Here is a 27,934-nt window from a genome sequence, read left to right as displayed (position 1 = left end):
GTAATTTCTCATCTCAGCTTTTTAACTCTGAAATAATCCAAAATACACAGTTATTCAACTCATTTCATAATTCTACTGCTCTTTTGCCACTATGTGCTTATCTTGTTATTTGCCTACTTGTTTTCCTGTTTTTATTATATCCTAGATTTCTGTTTTTCAGGATGTCTGACCCTCAGCATAAGGGAAAAGGCAAAGCCACAACTGGCAAACGGAAAAGAGGAAAATCTTCTATGTCTATCCTGGACATTATGCATGATGACTCATGGCGGGAAAAGCACTTTACCCCGCAGGAGAAGGCTGACTAGCTCCTCCCTGCCAATGATCCCATTAAATTTGCAAACAGATACTGTGAGCTAAAGTATCCAGTGTTTGCTACCTCCAGAAATCTGTACCTGGAGAGAACTCTGAAAATTCCAGAAGAACTACAGCAGTACACCTCTGATCAGATCAAACAGAGAGGCTGGTTCTTCTTGGAGAGAAATTTGACTGAGGTCAATGCTTCCTGGGTAAGAGAGTTTTACTGCAACTATTTCAAGACTTCCCTGGATGTAGTGCACCTCAAAGGGAAACAGATACTGGTCACTGAAGAGGCCATTGAAGATATTCTGCAGCTTTAGCCAAAGTCAGATCAGCCTGACGGTTACCAAAAGGCTGAAGAAGACGTGCGCTTTATGAGATTTGACTGGGATGCTGTCAAGCAGAGGATAGCCCTTGATCCGACTGTCTCATGGGTCATGGGTAAGAACACCACAATGCCTAAAGGAATCAAGCTTATGTATCTGAATGATGAAGCTCGGCTCTGGCACCAGATCCTGAGCAACTTTGTTATGCCGAGCATTCATGAGACGGAGCTGCCTGCTACTATGATCACCCTTCTCTGGTGTGTGCTGAAGGGTAAGGACCTGTATCTGCCACGATTCATCTGGCACTATATGGCTAGGGTCCATGTCAGAGGTACCCTTCCTTTCCCCTACCTGGTCACCCAGCTAGGCCGTCGAGTTGACGTGCCTTGGGAGGATGCTGATGAGAAGCCACCTGCTACAAACTGCAAGAAGATTATCCTTCACAGCAGGAAGTTTTGGGCTTTAGGCTATACACCTTGATTCCTGACCGCTTCTGATGAGACAGCCACGCCTTCAGCTGCCCCTTCTTCTTCCACTGCTGCCCCTGCCCCACCCACTACACCTCCACCTGCCTCAGAGCCTGTTTACCACCTCGTGCACCGCTTATTCCAGCAGCTGGACCAGATGGAGCGCCGCAACAAGCGGCGATATGAGAGATCCGAGTGTCATAACGAGCGACGCTATGAGCACCTCAAGATGATGATCCGATCTGGCAGCGACTTCCCCTCTGAACCTAACACACTATCAGAGCCATCTGAGGAGGAGGTGGACGAGCATGAGGCTAAGGCACATGCACTGAGAGAGACTGAGCAGGGAGGACCAGAGCATGCTGCACCACAGCAGGAGGAGCCACACCAGATACAGGCCACAGATGCAGAGATTCCTATCCAGTCAGAGCCTCCACTGCAGCAGACAGATCCTCCTACCCTCATCCAGTCCGCAGACCCTCAGGCCACCACAGAGACTCCAGCAGCCCATCCTTCCAGTGATGACACCCCTTCACACCCAGCTTGAGTGAGCATCGAGGACGATGCTTTATTTTAAGTGTGGGGAGGTAGCCATCTCTGGCATATCTTTTTGGTAAACCACTACAGACTCTTTTTATCTTATTTTATTTATTTTTCTGTATTTTTATCTTTGTTTTTATTTTTCAGTACTTATACATTGTTCTTTTGCTATATTTTTACTTTATTTCCGCATTTTGCACTTTAGTTTATATTTTAGCCATTTAGTTTAGTTGCAATTGTAAACTTATTAGTTATAGAATATGTGGATTAATTAGTATAGTTTACCCTTTTAGCATATGATAGTTTGGTTTAAATTGAAAATAAAAAGGAAGTAAACTAGAGACTTTAACATAATCAAAACAATCCACACACCTTGTACATATAGCATTACATGTTAGTTAGTTAACAACATTTCTTCAATGAGAAACATTAAAACTTTAAAGCCACCCAAAAAATTTTACATTGAGAATAATGGGAACTCTTAATTTTTACTTGCATGACATGTATAACTGATATATGATTTTTGAGCTAGAGAACACACAGCCTGTGAGTTTTGAGCTTAATTGTATGGTTACAGTCAAAGCATAATTTTTTTTCTGTGTGTTTTGCCCTTCCTTTTCATTCTGGTGTTCTTTACTTAGTTTTAATCTATATGTCCAATTATAGAGTATAGATAAATACTAAGAGATGATTGAGGCCATCATTTGAATTTTTCCTCACTTATCCCAAATTAGCCTACCTTTTACATCACCCTTGTTAGCCCCCTTGAGCTTTTTAATCCCCTCTTGTTCTATAAACCACATTACTAGCCTTAAGCAGAAAAATAATAAAAATCCCAAGTTGAATCCTTGGTTAGCTTAAGATAGAAATTGTGTATTGTTTAAGTGTGGGGAACTTTATGGAAACATGGATGATAAAGACAAAGGTAGAAAGTTAAAAAGAATAAAGATGTTTCAAAATAAAAAAATTTTGGGAAGCATGCTCATGTGAAATCAAAACAATTGAATTACCATGTGCATTCAAAAAAAATTTATTTTCGGTATTTAATTAAGGGGATACAAAAATTCCCCAATTGCAAAATAAAAAGAATCAATGCACATGGGATAAAATTAAAGTTAATGCACGAGCTTGCAATACAAAGTGGAAAAATTTGGGCAAATAGGTTAAGAAACTTTGAATTACAAAATATGTATGTTAGGTGAGATCTTAGACTAATCAAAAATTCACTTATTAGCTCACTTGGCCTTATACATATACTCTTACCTTTACCTTAGCCCCATTACAACCTTGAAAAAGACCTCATGATTTTTGTATGTCTGTATTCTATAATTGTTGATTGGTTAGATGAAGAACAAAGTTATAGAAAGTAAGGATAAAAAGAAGAATAGAGTGATTAACCCAATAAACACTGAGTGACTAGAGAGTAAACACAAAATCCAGTGAGGGTTCAATAGCTCATCACCATATATCTCTACTTAAATTGTTAATTGTCTTGCAAGTTTGTAAAATATTTTTACCCATCTCAATTGTAAAAGTGCTTTAACATTATTAGGGTTTGGCTATGTATATATGATTCCTTGAGGATGTGAATTAATTTAACTACATGTAAGTTTTATATACAAGTGAATAACAATTAGAATTGCATGATTCATTTAGGTAGTTGCATTTAGGATAGATTGCATTGCATGAGATTCCACCACTTTAACCTTACCTTACTCTTTATCTTGGACTTAGCATGAGGACATGCTATTGTTTAAGTGTGGGGAGGTTGATAAACCCATATTTTATGATATATATTGTGCTCAATTTAAGTAATTTATTCAACCCTTCACCCACTTATTCATGTAAATTGCATGGTTTCACTTTCCCTTCCTTATTATGTGATATATATGAAATACATGTTTCCTATGCTTTGAAATTATTTATTTTAATTATCCTTTATTACCATTCGATGCCGTGATTTGTGTGTTGAGAAGTTTCAGATCTTCTAAGGCAGGAATGACTTAAAGGATGGAAAGGAAACATACAAAAATGGAAGGAAAGCACAAAATGGAGTTTTTGAAGAAACTGGCAGCGACGCGAACGCATGGACGATGCGGTCGCATGCCCAGCGTGAAAAGGCAGCGACGCGAACACGTGACAAGGAAAACTCCAGATGACGTGACCGCGTGACCCACGCGGACGCGTGACAGACGCCACGCACCAAAAATTACAGAAAACGCTCCTAGCGATTTTTGAAACCCTTTTTGGCCCAGATCCAAGTCCAGAAGGCACAGATTAGAGGTTATAAAGTGGGAGAATGCATCCATTCATGATCAGGCCTACAATAATTCACTTTTCATAGTTTAGATGTAGTTTTTAGAGAGAGAGGTTCTCTCCTCTCTCTTATGTTTTTGGATTAGGATTCCTCTTCATCAGGTTCAATATTCCTTTTACTTTATATTTCTCTTTTACTTTCAGATATTTTAATGCTATCCTTTAATTACTTATGTTGCCAGATTGGCTTATGAACTCTTATGTTTAAATTGATTTTCTCTTATTAATGCAATTGAGGTATTTCAGATCATTGACTCTTATTTAGCTTTTTATGTTATTGGCTTTAATTGATTAATTGGAAGCTCTTGAGTTATCAACTATCCATGATTGGTTTTTATGTCGGCTAAATTGACTGGTATTCTACTAACTCTAGTCTTTCATTAGGAGTTGGCTAGGACTTGAGAATCTAACTAATTAGTTCACTTGACTTTCCCTTGCCTTCATAAGGGTTAACTAAGTGGGATTAACATCCATTCTCATAGGAGTAACTAGGATAGGACTTCCAAATTCTCATACCTTGCCAAGAGTTTATTTTATAGTTATTTATTTATTTTACTTGTCATTTAAATTACTTGTTCCTTACTTTCAAAACCCCCCAATTTACAAAACTCATAACCAATAATAAGAACACCTCCCTGCAGTTCCTTGAGAAGAAGACCCGAGGTTTAAACACTTCGGTTATCAATTTTAAAGGGGTTTGTTACTTGTGACAACCAAAACATTTGTACGAAAGGATTTTCTGTTGGTTTAGAAGCTATACTTACAACGCGATCATATTTTTATATCTCTTTACCGATAGAAAAACTGATCGTCAGGCAGCTATGAAAAATTATATTTCGTTGCGAAGCCCCGGATGTTAGCTTTCCAATGCAACTGAAACCGCGTCATTTGGACCTCTGTAGCTCAAGTTATGGTCAATTTAGTACCAAGAGGTCAGGCTGGACAGCTTTAGCAGTTCCTTCAGTTTCTTGTATTCCTTCCACTTTTGCGTGCTTCCTTTCCATCTTCTAAGCCATTCCTGCCCTATAATCTCTGAAAACACTTAACAAACATATCAAGGCATCTAATGGTAATAAGGGAGGATTTAAACATAGGAAAATAAAAGCCAAAGAAGCATGTTTTCAATCATAGCACAGAATCAGGAAGGAAAATGTAAAACATGCAATTTACATGAATGAGTGTGAGAATAGTGGATAAAATCCACTCACTTAAGCACAAGATGTACCACGAAATAGTGGTGCATCAGTGCATAAAAATAAAAACATGATAAATTGCAAAAATAATAAAATCTACTATTACCAAATGCAAGAAAATAATAATAACAATTCAATTAAACACTAAGAAACATAAAAAGACATCAATTGCATTAAAGAAAGTGAAAATCAACAAGAGTGTTCATAAACTAAAAAGTGACATAAAAGAGACATCAACAAGAAAAACTAAGAGAATAAAGATGTAAGAACAAGAGACTGCAAGGAAAACTAATTGAAAACAAGAATTAAACCCTAAATCTAAGAGAGATTAACCTAAATCTACCCTAATTCTAGAGAGAAGAGGGAGCTTCTCTCTCTAGAAAACTACCCTAAAACATGTTTCTAACCTAATCTAATTGCTCCCCCTTCATCCTTCTTGAATTTGGCCTCTAATAGCTTCAGAAATGAGTTGAGTTGGGCTCCAACAAGTCCAGAAATCGCCCTCAGCGTGTTCCTTTAATGAGGTCATGTGACAAGTGTCACACGTACACGTGAGGCATGGGTACGCGTGGCCATAATTTCTGCCAAATCCTCATTTCTTCATGAATTCCCCATTTTGCATGTGCTTTCATCACTTCTTCAATCCAATCTTTGCCTTCTAAGCCTGAAATCACTAAACAAACACATCAAGGCATCGAATGGAATTAAAGAGAATTAAATTTAGTAAATTAAGGGCCTAAAAAATATGTTTTCACTCTTAAGAACAATTTATGAGAATTTCACAAAACCATGCTATTTCATTGAATAAATGTGAGAAAAGTATCCACTAAATTTAACACAAGATAAATAAAAAAATTGGGGTTTATCATCCGTGTTTAGCGCCAGCTTGGCAGATTTGAATCCTGTTTTCTTGGACACGAACTTTGCCAAATTGATCCGAACTTCACCTGAAATAATTAAAACACCAAAGCAACTCAAAGTAAAATCCAAATAGGTTTCAAACACTAAAACAAGATTAAAACTCATTAAATTCTAACTTAAAATAAATAGAAAATAAGGAAAAGATGCTCATGCATCACAACACCAAACTTGAACTGTTGCTTGTCCTCAAGCAACTAAAAACAATATAGGACTGAGAAGAGAATTTGCCTAAGACTTGAGTATTCCTTTAAGCTCCTGTCCAATTACTGAGTAGGGTTGATGGCATTGTGATTCTGAATAGGTTTGGTATCTCATTATCCTTTGAAGCTCAGAAATGTTGATATCCCTCAAAATTAGAACCCGGATGATATTATGGATTCTCTTTCCTTTTAAGACTTGACTGATATTTGAGCACATCTTTTTCTTTTCTTTTCTTCGGTGCTTTGCACCTTGAATCTAGCCGTGACTCTTAGTGTTTTATCCTCAAGCTTAACTTGGAACACGAACACCACAAGCACTTAATTGGGGAACTCTTTGAGTTCTATTTTTTCCTTTTTATTCCTCCCAGTCAGTGGTGCTCAGAGCCTTTGGCATACTCTGCAATTGCACTAGGTCTCGACTCTTAGTGCTCTGTCTCAAGGGTTACTTGACACATTCACACCAAAAGCATATGGTTAGAAAAACAACTCTTTGAGCTTTTAATCATATCTGACCTTCCTAACCATTGATGCTCAGAGCCTTGGACCTTGCTTTTTGTTTTTTTTTTGCTATTTGTTTTGCTTCAAGGATTAATTTCTTACTGAGTTTAGAAAATCCATAATAATTTTCTAAGTTCCTGTACCACAAGAATCAACATTTTTAACTTCAATATCAATCATGCACAGTTCAGTTCATACATTAAGAATCATAAATAATACCACCACATCAAAGTAGCCAAAAAAGCATAACATATAACTCAAGTCTCATGCATTTTACTACTTCTTTTCTTTTGATTTTTCAAGCTCAGTGAACAATACAGGAGAAGATTTTTAAAATAAACATAAATACTAAATTAAAAAACTAAGCTAGAAAATAATAAGATACTACTAGCAATCATGCAAAGGCTTTCAAATAGATAACAGAAAACATGAAAACAATACTGAAAAACAGAAAATAAAAAAAGCAATAGATAATGAAACTCAACCACTTCAGTCCTGGTGGCTGCTCCCTCTTGGGAATCCTCTCCAGCGCCTCAGCTCCTTTAGCTCCCGTCTCAAGCTCTGTTGTTCCTCCACTAGCTGATGGAGGAAGGTAGAGTGGTCCTAATGCTCTATCCTCAGCTGATCAACAGAAAACGTCAGCTCTTTAATAGATGTGGTCAACTGATTCTATAGTCATGAGGAGGGAAATAATATCTCTGAGGCATCTCAAGCTACTCCTGCTGAGGAGGGAGAACTGGCTCCTGAGGTGGTGCTCATCCAAGCTCCTTGGCGTACTCCATACTCCTCCGTGTGATCGGCCTCTCAATGTCAATATAGGTATCTCCATCAATGCGAACTCGGGCGGCCTCACACAGGCGAAAGATAAGGTGAAGGAAGGCCAATCTAGAAGAGATGGTGGACTTCGTGGCTCTGCTGTATAGCTCTTGAGGAATCACACGATGTACATCTACCTCATTACTGAGCATGATACAGTGAATCATCACTGTTTGATCAACGGTAACCTCAGACCGGTTACTCGTAGGGATGATGGAACGCTAAATGAAATCCAACCACCCTCGGGCAACCAGCTTCAGATCATGCCTTCCCAACTGGTATGACTAACCTCTAGTATCTCTCCTCTACTGTGCTCCGGGGAGGCAAATGTTAGTAAGAACGTGATCCAGTCTTTGATCAGTGTTGACCCTCTGAGTATAAGAGTGAGGGCCGTCTCTGGATAGTGGCAACTGCAGTACATCCCTCACCCTCTCTGGACCGAAGTCTATGATCTTCCCTCGGACCATAGTGCGCCAGTTCTTCAGGTCCGGGTTCACGCCCTTGACATGCTTGTAAGTAACCCAAGCATTGGCGTAAAATTTCCTACCCATCAGCACACCCACATAAGTCACAGGGTTACATAGAACTTGCCAACCCCTCCTCAGAATTTGTTCCCGGATCTCCGAATACTCGTCCGGCTGCAGATTAAAGCGGACCTCCGAGATCACTTTTATCTTGGTCACAATCTCATTAAAGTGATCCTCGTAAGTCTTGGAGAAGAACTGGGTAAAATCAAATAGGCCAATCATAGGAGCCTTTTCCTTTCTCTTCCTTGAAGAGGATTCTCCAGTTTTGGGTGCCATGTGGAATATGAGAAAAGAGAGAATCGGACTGCCCCAATACCAAACTTAAAGCTTTTGCTCGTCCTCGAGCAAATAAATAAAGTTAAGACAGAGAGGTTGGAAGAAGGGGAGTGGGTTAAAAAAAGAGAGGGACGTGGGGTGCAGTTATGAGGGAAAGGTTGAGGGTGGGAAAGCAAGTGAGAAATGGATGTGGGAGTGATAGGGATAGAAACGGGTAAGAATGGAGGTATATATGAAGAAGAAAAGGAAAATAAGATATGACATGGGAGTAGTTAGGTGAAAACTTAAACAAAAGAAAGATTGTAAAAGTTGAAGGGCGTTTCAATTGTGATGAGGGACTAGAAGAAAGGGAAGAAGTTGAATGTGTTATGCTTAAAGTTGAAGGAGGAAGGAAGTAAGTGAAAATGTTTTGTATGTGGTGAGGTAAAAGTATGGAGAAGTGGGGTTTATATAGATGGGAATGAGGGAGGGGGTTTACAGTTAAAATGAAGATTTGGGGAAGGGTTGCTGAAATAAAATTAAATAGAGGAGTGGAAAATGGGGTATGCCCGTTGGAGAATGGAGAGAAAGAGATAGTTAGTAGGATTGATGGGAGATGATTGGGTGATGTAAAGGGTGGTTGGTATAGGGGTGAATGAATATGGATGGAAAAAGTCGGTAAGGTGGCAAGAGAGAGTGGGGTTGAATGGTCATAAGGGATGGGAGAGGGTAATTAACCAGTGGTAACGGTTAAAACCTTTCTTCATTTTTGAAATCTCTGTTGCTGGCTCTAAACACTAGCCTCGACATTCAGTGCCACAACATTGCATAACTTGCTCCATCTGGGGCGTTTAACGCCCTCCCTGGCATTTAATACCAATACTAATTTTTTTAGGATGAGACATGGTGCTAAACACACAGGTGACGTTTAGTGCACTACGAGGTATGGTGATTCCTGGGAATTATGCCCCTTATGGCATTTAACGCCAGCTTCTTCATGCTATTCTGGGCGTTAAACGCCCACCCTAACGTTTAATGCCAACCTCTAGCTGCCAATCCAGACGCTAAATGCCCTCCTTGGTGTTTCGCATCAGCACCCCTCGAAGAATGTGCCGTTTGGGGCACTAAATACCCATTCTGGCATTCAGCGCCAAAACATTCGAGTGTAATGCTCTCTAAGGTGCTCTGTTCTTCCTCTAGATTCCTCTTGTTCCTGTTTTAAACACTTTGCATGACCACAAACAAAATTAAACTAAGGGAAATTATGAATAAAAATCATAAATAGATGAAAATCAAACTGAAAGAAAAAACAAAGGATATTTAGGGTTATGTTGCCTCCCAACAAGCGCTTCTTTATCGTCAAGCTAAAGAGAGGGATGGTCATAGGGCCTCAGCTCCTTACCTCTCACTGTGAATCTTTTTCCTATGCTCTCATGGGTTAACTCAATATGCTCAAGAGATAGGATCCTGTTCATTGTATGAGGTAAGATTGGGCTTTCAGCAAATATCACTTTTATTCTTGGTGAGAAGTCTTCAATATGGATCTTCTTGTTCCTCCATCCCCTGGGCACCTTCTTCTTAGGACATTCCTCCTTAGTGGATAGTGTACACCTAACACCAAACTTAGGTTTGATATTAGGGGGAATTGATGCCAGGGCATCTTGGCCAGTTTCACTGACCTTTTCTTTATTGTTTTTAGGATAGTTTCATGCATTCCCTTAGGAAATAAGCTAGTTTTGGGTAGATATTCACTTACACCTTGATTCAAGCATACATTGTGCATTTTACATTATTTCATGAGGATTTTGCATGAGTTTAGTGACAAATTGTATGTTGCATTACCCATGACTTGGACTAGAACTTTGACGCACTCTATTGCTTGATTTCAGGACCAAAGGAAGCAAGGAATGGGAGGTAACTTGCAAAGTTAATGAGAAAAGTGATTGCCAATAACGCTCTCGAAGCCATCATTGACCACGTTAAGAGTCACGTTAACTAAGTTAACGAGAACTCTAACGTGGAGAGGGGAAGTTGAGCCAAAGTTAGTGATACTTAACATTGTCACTAACGTTGGCAAATGCTCATAAGTGGCCACGTTAGAGTCCACGTTAAATTAGTTAACGTGGCCTCTAACGTTAGAAGGGGGGGAGAAACGCCAACGTTAGTGACATTCAACATTGTCACTAACGTTGGCCTAAGGAGAAATATACCACGTTAACTCCCACGTTAACTTGGTTAATGTGGGAGCTAACGTAAGAAGTAAGAGTGGTCGACAACGTTAGTGACACCCAACATTGTCACTAACGTTGGAAGCAACCACACAACCCCCTAAGGAGCCACGTTAACCTCCACGTTAACTTAGTTAACGTGGAAGCTAACGTTGATGAGTGAAAGAATGGCCAACGTTAGTGACACTCAACTTGGTCACTAACGTTGGAGATGGCTAAGCATGGCCACGTTAGAAGCCACGTTAACCTAGTTAACGTGGACTCTAACGTGAGTCATAGGGGCACCTTGGAACGTTAGTGACAATATTGAGTGTCACTAACGTTCTCGAAGGATGGCAAGCCCACGTTAAAGAGCCACGTTAACTAAGTTAACGTGCGCTCTAACATGGGAACAAAGGGGGGTTTTCAAAGTTATTGGGAATGTTAAGTCTCAATAACGTGTGCGAAGGACTTAGAGGCAACGTTTGTGGCAATGTTTGTGCCACTAACGTTGAAGTTAATGTGGCTTTTACTTAGGAACGTTAGTGAGAAAGTTGATTGTCACTAACGTTCTCGAACTCATATTTTCACTAAATGTTAACACCCCTAACGTCCTGAGCTAAAGTCTCTGCCCACTTCACATTTTCTCTCTGCAAGTAAAGCCAAGCCCAAATGAAGAAGAGAACTGCTTCAAACTCAAGATCCAAAGGCCCAAGACTTGAAGGGCTAACTAGAAGCTAAGAAAAGTAGTATATATAGGAGTCTCTTTGAATTGTTTAGGAGTTCTGGAAGTCGGGGGAAAAAGAGAACTACTCTCTGTATTTTACCTTCTCTGCATTTTCTAGTTTTATGATGTATTCTCCATCTTTGTTTTCATTTTCTAGAGCTATGAACAACTAAACCCCTTTCATTGGGTTACGGAGCTCTGTTGTAGTTTGATGGATCAATACTAATTTTCATTATTCTTCTTCTATCTTTTCTCTTGATTTTACTTGAAAGCTTTCGATCTTCATCCAATTGGATAGTTATCTTGGAAAATAAGCTATTCAAACTTGGATCTCTTCTGAACCTTGAAAGAGGAATGAAGAGATCAAGCTAGAAATGCTTTCTCATGCTGGACCAAATTGGGTTTGGATGGGTATGTGACTATAACCCTCTCAATACTTGATTTGGGAAATGCATGTGGTATAATCAGTGACCATACTTCATCTCTTCTCATGAACAATTGACCAAGGAATTGGCTATTGATCAAGATTTGAGAGATTGAATTTGTAATTCAATCAATTAAGATTGCCAAGGAGATCAATAAGTGCATTGATTGAGGAAGAGATGAAAATGAACTTGATCCGGAGAATTGCAACATCTCCTAAGCCCAATGAACTCCCCATCTCTAATCTTACCCATTCTCTTTAATTTCTGCCATTTACTTTTATGAGCAAATCCCCCATTCTCATTTACAATTCTGCAATTTACTTTCAGTCATTTACTTCCAGTCCTTTAATTCTAGCATTTACTTTTCTATTATTTACATTCCCGCTATTTTATTTTCTGCAACTCTCAACCCAAATTATGGATTCGCTCAACTAGAACATTCTTCTAATTAAAGTTGCTTGATCAATCAATCCCTGTGGGATTCGACCTCACTCTATTGTGAGTTTTTACTTGACGACAAATTTGGTACACTTGCCGAAGGAAATTTGTTGAGAGACAGTTTCCACCCGCATCAAGTTTATGGCGCCGTTGCCGGGGATTGATTGTGCATCAACAATGATTAAATTGGAAGATCACTAGATTGAGCATTTTTCTTTTGTGAATTTTGTTTTCTGTTTGAGTGATTTACTTTTTGTTTTAGTTAAACTTCTTTCCTTCCCCCTCTACTCTTTTGTTTTTCTTTGTTATTTTCAATTCTATTTGCTAACCCACTAACTGTTTGATATATTGCATCACCCACAACTAACAGTAATTCTGACAAAAATACTTTCTGCACATATCTTTTCTTGCTTGCACTTGATGGTTGAATGACAGGGAGAAGAAGCGGGGCTTCAACTTCCTTCGATTCTGAACCTGAGAGGACCTTCCTTAGATTAAGGAGGGAGGCAAGAGGAAAGAAAGTGGTTGGTGCTGAGGAAGAGGAGGAATTCTTTGAACCAAACATGGAAGACAACATGGAAAACCATCATGAAGAAGAGGATCACAACTATGGGGGAGGAGGTAGAGCAAATCATGCTGGGGAGGATAGAAGAGTTTTGGGCTCTTACATCAATCCAAACCCAGGCAATTGTGGAAGTAGCATCCAAAAGCCAACAATCCATGCCAATAACTTTGAACTTAAACCACAGCTCATCACCCTTGTTCAGAACAACTGTTCGTTTGGAGGAGGTGTTCAAGAAGACCCCAATCAACATTTGACCACCTTCCTGAGAATATGTGACACAGTGAAGTCTAATGGTGTTCATCCTGACACCTATAGACTGCTCTTATTTCCATTCTCACTCAAGGACAAGGCAGCCAAGTGGCTGGAATCTTTCCCAAGGGAAAGCTTGACAACTTGGGAAGATGTGGTGAACAAATTCTTAGCAAGATTTTACCCTCCTCAAAGAATCGATAGGCTGAGAGCTGAGGTCCAATCTTTCAGGCAACAAGATGGTGAAACTTTGTATGAAGCATGGGAGAGATTTAAGGACCTCACAAGGAGGTGTCCACCTGGCATGTTCAACGAATGGGTGCAGCTGCACATTTTCTATGAAGGGCTCTCTTATGAGTCAAAGAAGGCCGTAGACCATTCATCCGGAGGATCCTTGAACAAGAAGAAAACCATTGAGGAGGCTATAGATGTCATTGAAACAGTAGCAGAGAACGACTACTTCTATGCTTCCGAAAGAGGGAACACAAGAGGAGTAATAGAGCTAAACAATGTAGATGCTCTGTTGGCCCAAAACAAGCTCATTACCCAGCAGCTGGCTGACCTCACCAAGAAGATGGAGAGGAACCAAGTAGCAGCAATCTCCACTTCATCAACAACCCAAGAAGGAGTGAATAAAGAAGCAGAGGGTAGTCAGGAGCAAGCCAACTACATTGGGAATTCACGAAGACAAAACTATGATCCATACTCCAAGACCTACAACCCTGGATGGAGAAACCACCGAAACTTTGGGTGGGGAAGTCAGCAAGATCAAAACCAAGACCAGAGACGTTATAACTCCAACAATAATGCAGCTCACCAACAATTCACACAGAGGACATCTCAACACCCCCACAACAACACTTCTCCACACGCCTATCAAAACCAAAACAGCACATCTGCTCCGAATCACCCATCAATTGATGACAAGCTCTCTAAGATTGAAACTTTACTTGAAGGAATATGCCAAGAGATTCAAGAAAATAAGGTGTTCAAAGAGGAGGTGCGAGCCAATATTAAGAACCAGGGAGAGACCATTAGGAAGCTGGAATTCCAGGTGGGATGTTTAGCTGAGAAGATTCCCAAACCTACTGATAGCTTCCCAAGTGACATAGAGAAAAACCCCAAAAGAGAAGCAAAGAAAGTAAGATGGGAAGATTGCAAAATGGTCACTACAAGTGATCAAGAGACTGAAGACAAGCATGGCAAACCTTTCGAACAACCTGATGACAACTCAACAAAGGAGGAGGATAGAGATCACCAAGAACCAAAAATCTCACAACAAGAGCTGCTGAAGCTCTATGCACCCTTCCCTCAGCTGCTCAATGGTGCTGTGGAAAAGAGAATATACTCAAGGTTCCTAGACTTGTTTGCATCTCTGCATGTAAACATACCATTCATCAAGGTAATTCAACAAATGCCTGCATTCATCAAGTATATGAAGGAACTTCTTCCCAGGAAAAGCTCACTCAAAGGAGGCCAGAGTATAGTGATGAACAAGGAATGTAGTGCCCTTATTCAACCTGAGTTGCCTACAAAAAGAAGAGACCCAGGGAGTTTTCACATCCCTTGTGCCATAGGTGAAACTATGTTCGATAGAGCACTATGTGATTTGGGGGCAGCATCAACTTACTGCCCTTATCCCTCGTGAAGAGGCTGCAGATAAATGAGATAATGCCCACAGATGTAATCATCAGACTGGCTGACAAAACTCAAAAGCAAGCAATAGGAGTGGTGGAAAATGTGTTGCTAAAGGTTGGGAAATACTTTCTCCCAACAGACTTTGTCATCCTGGACATGGAAGAGAGTCACACTCACCCAATCATATTGGGAAGACCATTCCTAGCTACGGCCAGAGCACTTATCGATGTAGAGAAAGGGGAGCTAATATTGAGAATCCATGATGAACGACTCAGCTTCAATGTTTTCAAACTCTCACAAGAAACAGATCAAGAGGACAAAGAACTAAGCACAAATGATAATGAGACACTGAAAGAGGAGACAAGCACTGAAGCACAGCCAGTTCATTCTGAGATCCCCTTAATTGATAAACAAGGAAAACAGCAATTGCCACAGCTCAAGGAAAAGTTGGAGGAACCTAAACCTCTAGAGGCAGGTGAAGACAGTATCACAACTCCTTTAGAAAAAGAGGTCACCAAGGGGAAGGCAACCACAAAAGAAACAAAGAAGAAGGATAAAACGAAGTAAGTATAATGCCGGATAAAACGAGGTAAGTATATGTCCTTACCCTCCAGCACACACCAAAGGAGGGTGATCATGGTAGCCGGGATCTCCGTCTCGTGAGTACTCGGCATCACAAAATTACTCAAGATCTGATGCCATAGCCGAGCCTCATCGTTCAAGTACACTCTCTTGATACCTCTAGGCATAGTGGTGTTCTGACCCATATCCCAAGGAACAGCAGGGTCGAGAGCTATCCGTGCCTTTACGGCATCTCAGTCAAACTGCATCTGGCCCATGTCCTCCTCAGCCTGTGCAAAACCATCTGGCTGATCGGACTTGGCTGGGAGCTGGAGAATGGTCTCTATGGCCTCCTCAGTGACTAGAATTTGATTTCCCCTCAGGTTCACTGCATCAAGGGTAGTAAGGTAGTAGTTGCAATAGAATTCCCGGACCCAAGATGCATTGACCTCTGTCAGTGGTCTCTCCAGAAAGAACCAGCCCCTTTGCTTGATTTGCTCAGTAGTGTACCGCTGGAGGGCCTCTGGAATCTTCAAGGTATGTTCCAGGTATAGGTTTCTGGAGTTTGCAAAAGCCGGTTACTTCAGTTCATAGTACCGGTTTGCAAATTTTATAGGATCATCCGCAGGAAGTAGCTGGTTGGCTTTCTCCTGCGGTGTGAAGTTCTTCTCCCGCCATGAGGTATCGTGCATTAGGGAAATGATGGACTAGGAGGAATCTCCTCTCTTGCGCTTGCCAGTAGCCTTGCCTTTGCCTTTCCTTTGTGAGGCAGACATCCTGAAAAATAGAAAATCAGGAATGGATAAAAAAATAGGAAAGCAAATAGGCAATTAAACAAAGGAAACTCAAAGCGGTAAGGGAGAAATAGAATAAGGAAAATGAGTAATTGAATTGTGATTGAATGAATGTTAAATGGAAAGAAAATAAGCAATATGCCATGGTTAGAAAGTTAGAGGAAAGTGAAAATAATTAGAAAAGAGACCAAAAGGGAGTAGTATGGTTAGGATTTGAAAAAGAAATTAGTAAATTAAAAACAGTGAGTTAGTAAAGTGCGGGTTAAAGTAAGTGGCATAGAGAAAAAACCATATAACAAGGATTCATAGGTAAGAATAAAAGTACTCATAATTGAACAAGCAGTTTATGAACCAAGAAATCAAAAAGGGTGAGAAGGTCTGCCATAGCATTCATGTAATGGTTTGGGTAAAGCAGAGTAAAACAGATTTCGGAAATGTCAAACCAAAACATGAATGAAAACAAATTTAAAAAAAATTGGGCAGCATTCCGGCTAAAATTGGATTGTCCCGGAAAATAAACAGCAATTTAATCAGTTCATATGAATTAAAAAAAATCAAGCTGCATGTACATAAATATAAAATAAACATAAAAAACTCAATGTAAACAGCAGCAACATACGAGAAAGCAGCATATGAATCATGATTATAGCAGCAACAGAATTGCACATAAGATAAAACAGAAGTAAGAACAGTGCAAGTAAACAGACCTAGATCCACTAACCACAGCCTAAGCTACCTAACAACCTAAAAATCCACTACAACATGCAAGTCTAACTATCCTAATTATGAACATAAACGGAATAAAAAAATGTGAATAAATCAATGTTTACGAATTTCAACCCAAACTTGACAAACACTTGGTGAAATCTTTATCATGCAGTATATAGTGAAGAACAAGTTTGGCAAGTCTAACTATCCTAATTATGAACATAAACGGAATAAAAAAATACAAAAAAGTTACGAACAGATAAAAAAAATGGTTGCGTGTTGCGGAACCTGGTAAGCGGAAGGGGTGGAACAGGGAAGAAGGTAGCTGCGGCGGCGTCCGGCGCGGTGGTGGTGCACGGCGACGCAGTGGTGGCGGCGGAGGGGGTTGGTGTCGGAGAAAGGGTTTAGGTGGTGGGTGGTGGTTGGAGGGAGAGGAGGCAGAGAAGGGGAAGAGGGTTGGGGGTGAGGGCTGCGCGACTGATAGGGTTCGCGGGCTGGGGGAGTTATATTTTCGAATCCACGCAGCCGCGTGGGGCACGCGGTCGCGTGGTTGGGACGAGAATGGGAGTGACGCGATCGCGCGGGGTGCGCGATCGCATACGAGGGGGAAAGAAGGGTGACGCGATCGCATGGGTCGTGCGATCGCGTCGCTGGAAGTCGTGCTAAACGCACGACTCCAGCGCCGTTTTAGCGCAACTCTCTGTCTCCTTTTGGGATGATGTGCAATCCATGTGACGCGATCGCATGGGGCATGCGATCGCGTGGGCCAATTTGTGCGAAACGCACTAGGGCCGCATGATTCCAGCCCAACTTTCTGTTCGTTGGATCCTTACACCGATATATGTATCACGCGGCCGCGTGGGTCACGCGGTCGCATGGGTGGTGTTTTTCACGATATGACGCGATCGCATGGGGCATGCAGTCGCGTCGTGCAACCACTTTTTTTTTATGCATGAAAAGTGCAGAATGCAATGACTATCATGGATGCTTATGCATGATTCCAGGTTTAATAAATTAAAATGAAAAAGGAAAAATTGAAAGCAATTAACAAGAAATAAATTGAAAAAGAAGCGACCATACCATGGTGGGTTGTCTCCCACCTAGCACTTTTAGTTAAAGTCCTTAAGTTGGACATTGGAAGAGTATCCTGTTATGGTGGCTTGTGTTTAAATTCGTCCAAAAATCTCTACCAGTGCTTGGAATGCTAATAGCCTCCGGGGTCCTAAACTAGGCATGTAAAGCTTCTGCGTAGCTTTAAACAGATATCCAGCCTCCCGGGATGACGAATGTCAGAACATAATCCATGATCCCAAGCTGTGTTTTTAGATCCGCCTTCGTTTTGAATTGTAAGTTTCCATTCGGGCGGGTTAAAGAGTAGAATCTCACCGTGGCGACCAAACGTCCTCCGTGATCCATGCAATTGAGCACGATACCAATATGTGTACTTCGAGGTGAAGCGTGGACTCTTCTTTTTGAATAATGACAGCTTCTTCCACTTGTTCTAGTACGAATTCATTTTCTGTCTTGTCCACTGGAGTCTCTAGCGTTTCTTTCATGCTACGCTCTTCATTGGGCTGTCCACATGGGGCTGTGGTTGATCCTTGTATACTTGAGCGCCTAGTGGCCCATTGAATTAGTGCTTGCTCCAGTTGTTGAATGGTTGTTTGAAATTTAATCATTGTTTCTTTCAGGCGATCCTTTGCTTCACGGTTTGCCAGACTTGGACATGATACAAAGGAAAGTGGTGATGATTGGGAACGATTGGATTGGTATTGGGGTAAGGAAGGATCATATGATGGCGAATGGCGAAGAGAAGCTTGTGAGTGTGGTGGTTCGAGGTTATGTTGAAAGGATGGTCTATATGCACGGGGTGGGGCTTATTGGTAGTTACAAGGTTGTCCACCATATCTATCAGCTGGGTATGCATTGTAGAATGGTCGTTGTCCATGATATCTTAGAGGGTCCAGACTTGGACATGATACAGAGGAAAGTGGTGATGATTAGGAACGATTGGATTGGTATTGGGGTAAGGAAGGATCATATGATGGCGAATGGTGAAGAGAAGCTTGTGAGTGTGGTTGTTAGAGGTTATGTTGAAAGGATGGTTCATATGCACGGGGTGGGGCTTGTTGGTAGTTACAAGGTTGTCCACCATGTCTTACAGCTGGGTATGCACGGTAGAATGGTCTTTGTCTAGGATATCTCGGGGGGTGTTGCCGCCTAAAGGGTTGATTAGATCCTCTTGGCTCCATCCATCCTTGATTGGTCTGACCTTGATGCACATTCCTGAATATTAGAACCAAACTCAAAGCGAGAGGGGTGAGAGTTCATAGTAGCAAATAAAGAGAAAAAGGAAAAACAACAATAATCAAACAAGCAAAAGAAAAATATTTACAATAACTAATAATAAGGCACACGTTAGCAGTTCCCCGGCAACGGTGCCATTTTGACGTCGGGTTTTCAACCAGTAAAGAAATTCATAGAAACGGTTGCGTCGTAGATATAGTTTCTAAACCGGCAAAAATCCCTTCGTACAAACGTGTTGGGTGTCACAAGTAACAAACCCCTTAAAAATTGTTAACCGAGTATTCAAACCTCGGGTCGTCTTCTCAAGGAACTGCGAGGAAGTATGTTCTTACTATTGTCTATAAAGGTTGTAATCGGGGTTTAGAAGGTGAGAAGCAAGTAATTTAAATGACGAGTGAATTAAATGGCAAGTAAAAATAAATAATAACTGTAAAACAACTTTTGGCAAGATAAGGGAAATTAGAAGTCCAACTTAGTTATCCTTCTCAACAATAATGAAAGTTGTATCTTAATTCCACTTGGTCAACCTTTACCAGAGCAAAGGAAAGTTAAGGGACTAATTAAATTGACCTTTGAATCCTAATTATTTCCTAAGAAAAGGTTGGGATTAATTAAGTTCAACTCAATTAGCAAAGTAACAATTATCAATTATGTTGAGTTTAATAATTGTTGAGTTACTGAATTCTTAACCAAAACCAAAAGGGGAAAAAGTAAATTGCTAAAACAATAAAAGTGTCCTTAGATGGGAAGCAATGGCAACTTAAATCAAAGAGAATAATCATAAACTGAAAATACCTCAAATTGTCATTAATTCAATTAGTAATCTGTAACATGGAATAATTCGTAAATTATAATAATCAATTCAAATGTTGGAATAAATAAATAAAAGTAAAACTAAAAGAACATTAAACCTGGATCCAGAGTTACTCTTAAAACAAGAAGAAATCCTAAATCCTAAAAGAGAGAGAAAGAAGATCTCCCTCTCAACTAAATCTAAATCATTGAAAGGTGAAAATATGCGAGCTCTCGCTTGAATGGAAGCATTCCCACACTTTATAACCTCTGGTCTATGCTGTCTGTACTTGGATCTGGGCCAAAAAGGGCTTCAGAATTCGCTGGGGGCGTATTCTGTAATTTCTGGTGCGTGGCCTCTGTCACGCGTCCGCGTGGGTTACGCGGTCACGTCATTCGGAGCTTTTCCTTGCCACGCGGTCGCGTCAGTCATGCGACCGCGTCATGTGTATTCTGCTTGAGGCGCGCAGTCGCGTCAGTCATGCGGCCGCGTCGCTGCTGATTCGTGCTTGGCACGCGATCGCGTCATCCATGCGATCGCGTGGATACCAGTTTTTTGCTTCTTCCTTCCATTCTAGTATGTTTTCTTTTTCATCCTTTAAGTCATTCTGCCTTAGAAAATCTGAAACTACTCAACACACTAATCACGGCATCGAATGGAAATAAAGGTAATTAAAATAATTAATTTTTAAAGCTTAGAAAACATGTTTTTCATTATATGACATAATAAGGAAGGGAAAGTAAAACTATGCAATTAATGTGAATAAGTAGGTGAAGAGTTGAATAAATCACTCTAATTAAGCACAAATGAACTCATGAAATATGGGTTTATCAATGGTCTGTCTGAGATGCCCAAGATATCATTGGACATCTCTGCAGGTGGATCACTCAACTTGAAGAAAACGCCTGCAGAAGCAAGAGAACTTATTGAGATGGTTGCAAATAACCAATTCATGTACACTTCTGAGAGAAATCCTATAAACAATGGGATTCCTCAGAAGAAAAGAGTTCTTGAAGTTGATACTTTGAATGCCATATTGGCTCAGAACAAGATCCTGACCCAGCAAGTCAATATGATCTCTCAGCATTTGACTGGAATGCAAGCTGCAGCTGGCAGTACTCAGGAAGCTTCTTCTGAAGTAGAAGCTTATGATCCTGATCAACGCACCATGGAGGAGGTGAATTACATGGGAGAACCCTATGGAAATATCTACAACCCTTTATAGAGGAATCATCATAACCTTTCATGGAAGGAACAACAGAAGCCTCAGCAAGGCTTCAATAATAATCAAGGTAGAAGAACCCAGAAAAGGTTCAACAACAGGCCATCATTCCCATCTTCTCAAGGGAACATAGAGACTCCTAAGTAGAGCCTTTCTGACTTAGTTACTATAGTCTCCAACCTCTCTAAGACCACTTATAGTTTCATAATCGAAACAAGATCGTCCATCAGAAATTTGGAGATTCAAGTTGGTCAGCTAAGCAAGAGGATCCCTGAGACTCCTCCTGACACTCTTCCTAGTAACATTGAGGTGAATCCAAGAGAGGAGTGCAAGGCCATCACCACTGAGGCAGAAGACGAATCTGGAGAGATTGGGAAGGCTTTGAACGCCAGTGAGGAAGATCTCACTGAGTATTCAACGCCCAAAATAGCTAAGAGCCTGGCATTGAACGCCAGTAAGGAATCCCTCACTGGGCATTCAATGCCCAAGCAGGCAGCAAAACTGGTGCAGAACGCTAGTGAGGAAGCCCTCACTGGGCGTTCAACGCCCCTACAAGCAGGGAAGTTGGCGTTGAACGCCAGCCAGGATATCCCTGTTGGGCGTTTAACGCCCAAAATGGTAAGGGAACTGGCGTTTAACGCCAGTAAGGGTATACAGCATGGGCATTCAACACCCACAGAGCCATCAGAGCTGGCGTTGAATGCCAGTAACGGCACACACTCTGAGTGCTCAATACCCACTCAAGAAAACCCTATCCAAGAACTAAAGGAAACCAAGGTTCATATAGAGATCATAGAGGTTCCTTTGCATGCACTTCTGCAATGCATGAGTTCTGATGAACACTCATCCTCTGATGAGGATGAAGACACTAGGGAAGAGCAAGTTGCTCGGTACCTAGGAGCTCTTGGGAATCTTTGAGGTACAAGCTCTAAATATCTCACTAGAGATGGCAGACAAGTCAATAAAGAAGCCATATGGCTTAGTAGAGGATGTCTTGGTAAAGGTTGAAGACCACTACATCCCTGCAAACTTCATAGTCTTGGATATTGGAGAGGATGAAGATGACTATCATTCTCGGAAGACCTTTCATAGCTACTGCAAATGCCATGATTAATGTGGCAAAGGAGAAATGGTTTTCCAACTAGGAGAGGACTACATCTTGTTCAAGATGTCCAATCCCAATTCTCCCTCTGATAAGAAAGAGACAGTGGTGCAACACTTAGTGTTCCAACCCTTTCTTTCTGTCAAGAGCTTTGCAGTGCCCCCAAACATCAATTCTAAGTTTGGTGTTGGGCTGCCATCAACAAGCTCTAAGAACAAAGGTGTAACATCCCTTCCAGCAAAATACCTTGCTTAAGTCAGGGTATTTCTACTAGAAAGAACGTTACGTGACCTTTTCTAATTTTAACTACTTAATTACTGAGCCTTTGTATCGATTTTGCGGTTCAGTTTTAGGAAAAAGCCAGAAAATTTTGTTTTTATTCATTAAAGACATGTATCAAGGATAAACATTGCAAATAATAATAACAATCACATACGTATTATTAATAGTAATTCTTATACATAAGAAGTCATATAAACCCAAATACAATACCTATCCCTCTGTTAAAATAAAATATCAAGGGATAATGGCGAGGGGACTCTATGAAAGCAATTAAAACCATAAAGAAAACCTACTAATCGCTCGCAGCTTCAAATTACATCTTCAAACCTGTGTCACTGAAAGGGTGGAAAATTTCGGGGTGAGAACCAAACCACATGTTCTCAGTAGAGGTAGAGAATGCCGTGAAAGTAAAGAATAAAGCGCAAATTGTTAATTTCATTTAGAGACATTGAAAAGAAAACTACTTTCATTCGTAGTACTCATCGCTCGCCTTATATAAACTTCTTTTGAAAACCAATGGCTCAACATTCAAAAATCTAAAACCTTCTTTAGAAGCATCAATTAATTATCCAAAATCCTAAACCCATATTTTTCTTTATATACGTCTTAAAAGTTTTCCTAAACTGCATGAATGACTAATTTGTTCCAAGCATAGGTTCATTAAGTCTATGTTGAACCAGCTTAATCTTTCATACTTTACTAAACCTCAAACACAAACCAATCACGGCCTTAGGCCCAAGCAATTCAATCAACACCCAATTCACTACAACCCAACCAATCAGATACAAACACAAGTAAAGAGATTCAAACACAATCAAGAGCAATTACATTAAGTATAGCAATTAGCAGTTAAACAGAATTATTCACATAGGCAAACTGGTGCACGAAATTGTGATCTTCAACAATGGCGCCAATGGCTTGGTGCTCTCAAACATGAATCACAATTTGTCACAATTCCGCACAACTAACCAGCAAGTGCACTGGGTCGTCCAAGTAATAAACCTTACGTGAGTAAAGGTCGATCCCACGGAGATTGTCGGCTTGAAGCAAGCTATGATCACCTTGTAAATCTCAGTCAGGCAGATTCAGATAGTTATGGAGATTTGGTAATTAAAACATAATTGAAATATAAACTATGATAGAGATACTTATGTAATTCATTGATGAGAATTTCAGATAAGCGTATAGAGATGCCTTTCGTTCCTCTGAACCTCTGCTTTCCTGCTGTCTTCATCCAATCATTCCTACTTCTTTCCATGGTAAGCTGTATGTTGGGCATCACCGTTGTCAATGGCTACTTCCCATCCTCTCAGTGAAAATGGTCCAAGATGCTCTGTCACAGCACGGCTATTCATCTGTCGGTTCTCGATCATACTGGAATAGGATCCATTGATCCTTTTGCGTCTGTCACTATGCCCAGCACTCGCGAGTTTGAAGCTCGTCACAGCCATCCCTTCCCAGATCCTACTCGGAATACCACAGACAAGGTTTAGACTTTCCGGATCTCAGGAATGGCCATCCATGGGTTCTAACTTATACCACGAAGATTCTAATATCTCAGACTCGGTCCCCTGTATTAGATATCTAAGAGATACCCATTCAATCTAAGGTAGAACAGAAGTGGTTGTAAGGCACGCGTTCATAAGTTGGGAATGATGATGATTGTCACGATCATCACATTCACATTGAAGTGCGAATGAATATCTTAGAAGCGAAATAAGTTTGTATTGAATAGAAAAACAGTAGTACTTTGCATTAATCCATGAGGAACAGCAGAGCTCCACACCTTAATCTATGGTGTGTAGAAACTCTACCGTTGAAAATACATAAGTGATGAAGGTTCAGGCATGGCCGAATGGCCAGCCCCCAAACGTGATCTAAAGATGAAACTAAAGATGTAAATACAGTAGTAAAAAGTCCTATTTATACTAAACTAGTTACTAGGGTTTACAGAAATGAGTAAATGATGCAGAAATCTACTTCTGGGGCCCACTTGGTGTGTGCTTGGGCTGAGCATTAAGCTTTACACGTGTAGAGGCTTCTCTTGGAGTTGAACGCCAGTTTGTAACCTGTTTCTGGCGTTTAACTCCACTTTGCAACCTGTTTCTGGAGTTTAACTCTAGAATGCAGCATGGAACTGGCGTTGAATGCCAGTTTGCGTCGTCTAAACTCGGGAAAAGTATAAACTATTATATATTTCTGGAAAGCCCTAGATGTCTACTTTCCAACGCAACTGAGAGCGCGCCATTTGGAGTTCTATAACTCCAGAAAATCCACTTTGAGTGCAGAGAGGTCAGAATCCAACAACATCTGCAGTCCTTTTTCAGCCTAAATCAGATTTTTGCTCAAGTCCCTCAATTTCTGCCAGAAATTACCTGAAATCACAGAAAAACACACAAACTCATAGTAAAGTCCAGAAATGTGAATTTTATTTAAAAACTAATATAAATATATTAAAAACTAAATAAATTATACTGAAAACTATGTAAAAATAATGCCAAAAAGCGTATAAATTATCCGCTCATCACAACACCAAACATAAATTGTTGCTTGTCCCCAAGCAACTGAAAATCAAATAGGATAAAAAGAAGAGAATATACTATAAATTCCAAAATATCAATGAAGCTTAGCTCCAATCAGATGAGCGGGACTTGTAGCTTTTTGCATCTTGAATAGTTTTGGCATCTCACTTTATCCATTGAAGTTCAGAATGATTGGCATCTATAGGAACTCAGAATTCAGATATCAAGTATTGAGAGGGTTATAGTCGCATACCCATCCAAACCCAATTTGGTCCAGCATGAGAAAGCATTTCTAGCTTGATCTCTTCATTCCTCTTCCAAGGTTCAAAAGAGATCCAAGTTTGAATAGCTTCTCTTCCAAGATAACTACTCAATTGGATGAAGATCGAAAGCTTTCAAGTAAAATCAAGAGGAAAGATCGAAGAAGAATAATAAGAACTACACTTAATCCATTGATTCACAATAGAGCTCTCTAACCCAATGTAAAGAGTTAGTTGATCATTGCTCTAAAAATAGAAAAGAAAGAAAGTGTAGAAGAGTAAAGATGAAGATAAAAACTGAAAATAAAACTTCAAATTCATAAATGAAAAGTACAAATAAAGAAAAGGAAAAGTGTGTGAGGGGAGGGAGTCCGAAGACCCCTCTTCAATCCCCCATTCCAGGATTCCCCCTCGTCTAGCCTAAGATGATTTCAATGTAAAAACTAAGACCTTTATATAGGCTCTCCTAAATTACAAAATGAAAGAAAATTACAATTAAATGAAAATTCCTATTCTAGATGCTTCTTGTGGCCTTGATTGGTTGACAATTGTGGGCTTGCTTGCTTGAGCTTTGAAGTGGGCTTGAGAGAGAAGTGAGTCAAGTTGAGGTCTAGGTGCTAAAGTTAGTGCCAAAGTTAGCCAAACTAACGCTACAAGTGTGGCGTTAGTGTTAAAGTTATTGTGGCTAACGTTGCACTTGCTGCCAAGTTGGTATTCACGTTAACTTCCACGTTAACTAAGTTAACGTGACTCCTTGGGGTTGTGTGGTTGCTTTCAACGTTAGTGACAATGCTGGGTGTCACTAACGTTGTCGACCACCCTTGCGTCTTCACGTTAGCTCCCACGTTAACCAAGTTAACGTGGGAGTTAACGTGGCATTGTGCACTTAGGCCAACGTTAGTGACAATATTGAATGTCACTAACGTTTGCTTCCTTTCCCCCTTTTAACGTTAGAGGCCACATTAACTAAGTTAACGTGGACTCTAACGTGGCCACTTATGAGCATTGGCCAACGTTAGTGATAATGTTAAGTGTCTCTAACGTTGGATCCATTTCCTTTCTTCAAAGTTAATGCCACTAACTTTTCTCACTAACGTTGTGGCTTTCCTTCCTTCCACGTTAGTGCCCACGTTAGTGTAACTAACGTAGCCACTAACGTGGCTCTTCTCTTCTTCTTTTGGCCTGAAATCAATCAAACAAAGTGCATCAAAGTCTTGCTCTTAATCATGGATCATGCATCATCCAATTTATCATATAATTCATGCAAAATCCTGATGAAATCATGTAAAATGCACAATGTATGCTTGAATCAAGATGTAAGTGAATATCCACCCAAAACTAGCTTATTTCCTAAGAAAATGCATGAAACTACCTTAAAAACAGTAAAGAAAAGGTCAATGAAACTGGCCAAAATGCCCTGGCATCACCTATCCACTGATGCTCAAAGCCTTGGATCCCTTTTATTACCCTTGCCTTTTGGTTTTAAGGGCTATTGCCTTTTTGCTCTTGCCTTTTGGTTTAAAGAGCTTTTGGCTTTTACTGCTTGCTTTTTCTTTTTCTTTTTCTCTTTTTTTTCGCATTTTTTTTCTGCAAGCTTTTGTATTCATTGCTTTTTTTTTGCTTCAAGAATCATTTTTATGATTTTTCAGATTATCAAATAACATGTCTCCTTTTTCCTTATTCTTCAAGAGCCAACATATTTAACATTCAGAAACATCAACTTCAAAAGACATGCACTATTCCAGCATTTATTCAAAAAACAAAAAGTATTATCACTACATCAAAACAATTAAACTAGTTTCAAGGATGAATTCGAAACCATGTACTTCTTGTTCTTTTGTAATTAAAACATTTTTCATTCACGAGAGGTGATGGATTCATATTCATAACTTTAAGGCATAGACACTTAGACACTAATGATCATGTAGTAAAGGCACAAACATAAATAACACATAAGGCTCAAAAACCGAAAAATAGAAAATAAATAGACAAGGAGATTAAGGAATGAGTCCACCTTAGTGAGGGTGGCGTCTTCCTCTCCTTGAAGAACCAATGGTGCTCTTTAGCTCCTCTATGTCTCTTCCTTGTCTTTCTTGCTCCTCCCTCATAGCTCTTTGATCTTCTCTAATTTCATGGAGGATGATGGAGTGCTCTTGATGCTCCACCTTTAGTTGTCCCATGTTGGAACTTAATTCTCCTAGGAAAGTGTTGATTTGCTCCCAATAATTCTGTGGAGGAAAGTGCATCCCCTGAGGCATCTCAGGGATTTCATGGTGAGGAATTTCCTCATGCTCATGTTGAGGTCCATGATCTCTTATTTGCTCCATCCTTTTCTTAGTGATGGGCTTGTCCTCTTCAATGAGGATGTCTCCCTCTATGTCAATTCTAGCCGAATTATAGAGGTGGAAAATGAGGTGAGGAAAGGCTAACCTTGCCTAAGTGGAGGACTTGTCAGCCACCTTGTAGAGTTCTTGAGGTATAATCTCATGAACTTCCACCTCTTCTCCAATCATGATACTATGGATCATGATGGCTCGGTCTATAGTAACTTCAAACCGGTTACTAGTAGGAATGATTGAGCGTTGAATGAACTCTAGCCATCCCCTAGCCACTGGTTTGAGGTCATGCCTTCTTAATTGAACCAGCTTGCCTCTTGAGTCAATTTTCCATTGAGCTCCTTCCTCACACATGTCTATGAGGACTTGGTCCAACCTTTGATCAAAGTTGACCCTTCTTGTGTAGGGGCGTGCGTTCTCTTCCATCATTGGCAAGTTGAAC

At 40.3% G+C, this 27,934-nt stretch overlaps 1 long non-coding RNA gene across 2 annotated transcripts in view; it reads right to left on the bottom strand.

Annotated features, from left to right (window-relative positions):
- Positions 22,663-27,934, bottom strand: part of LOC107621769 — a 13,356-nt gene continuing 8,084 nt past the window's right edge. For both annotated transcript variants that reach the window (XR_001615935.2, XR_001615934.2), the window contains exon 4: positions 22,663-22,709. This is a non-coding gene — a long non-coding RNA (uncharacterized LOC107621769). The remainder of the gene's footprint in view (positions 22,710-27,934) is intronic.

This window comes from Arachis ipaensis, chromosome B10, assembly GCF_000816755.2.
Source record: "Arachis ipaensis cultivar K30076 chromosome B10, Araip1.1, whole genome shotgun sequence".
In the NCBI taxonomy this organism is placed as follows: Eukaryota; Viridiplantae; Streptophyta; class Magnoliopsida; order Fabales; family Fabaceae; genus Arachis; species Arachis ipaensis.
The sequence above is the reverse complement of the archived record's forward strand: the minus strand, read 5'-3'. Positions and strand labels throughout refer to the sequence as shown.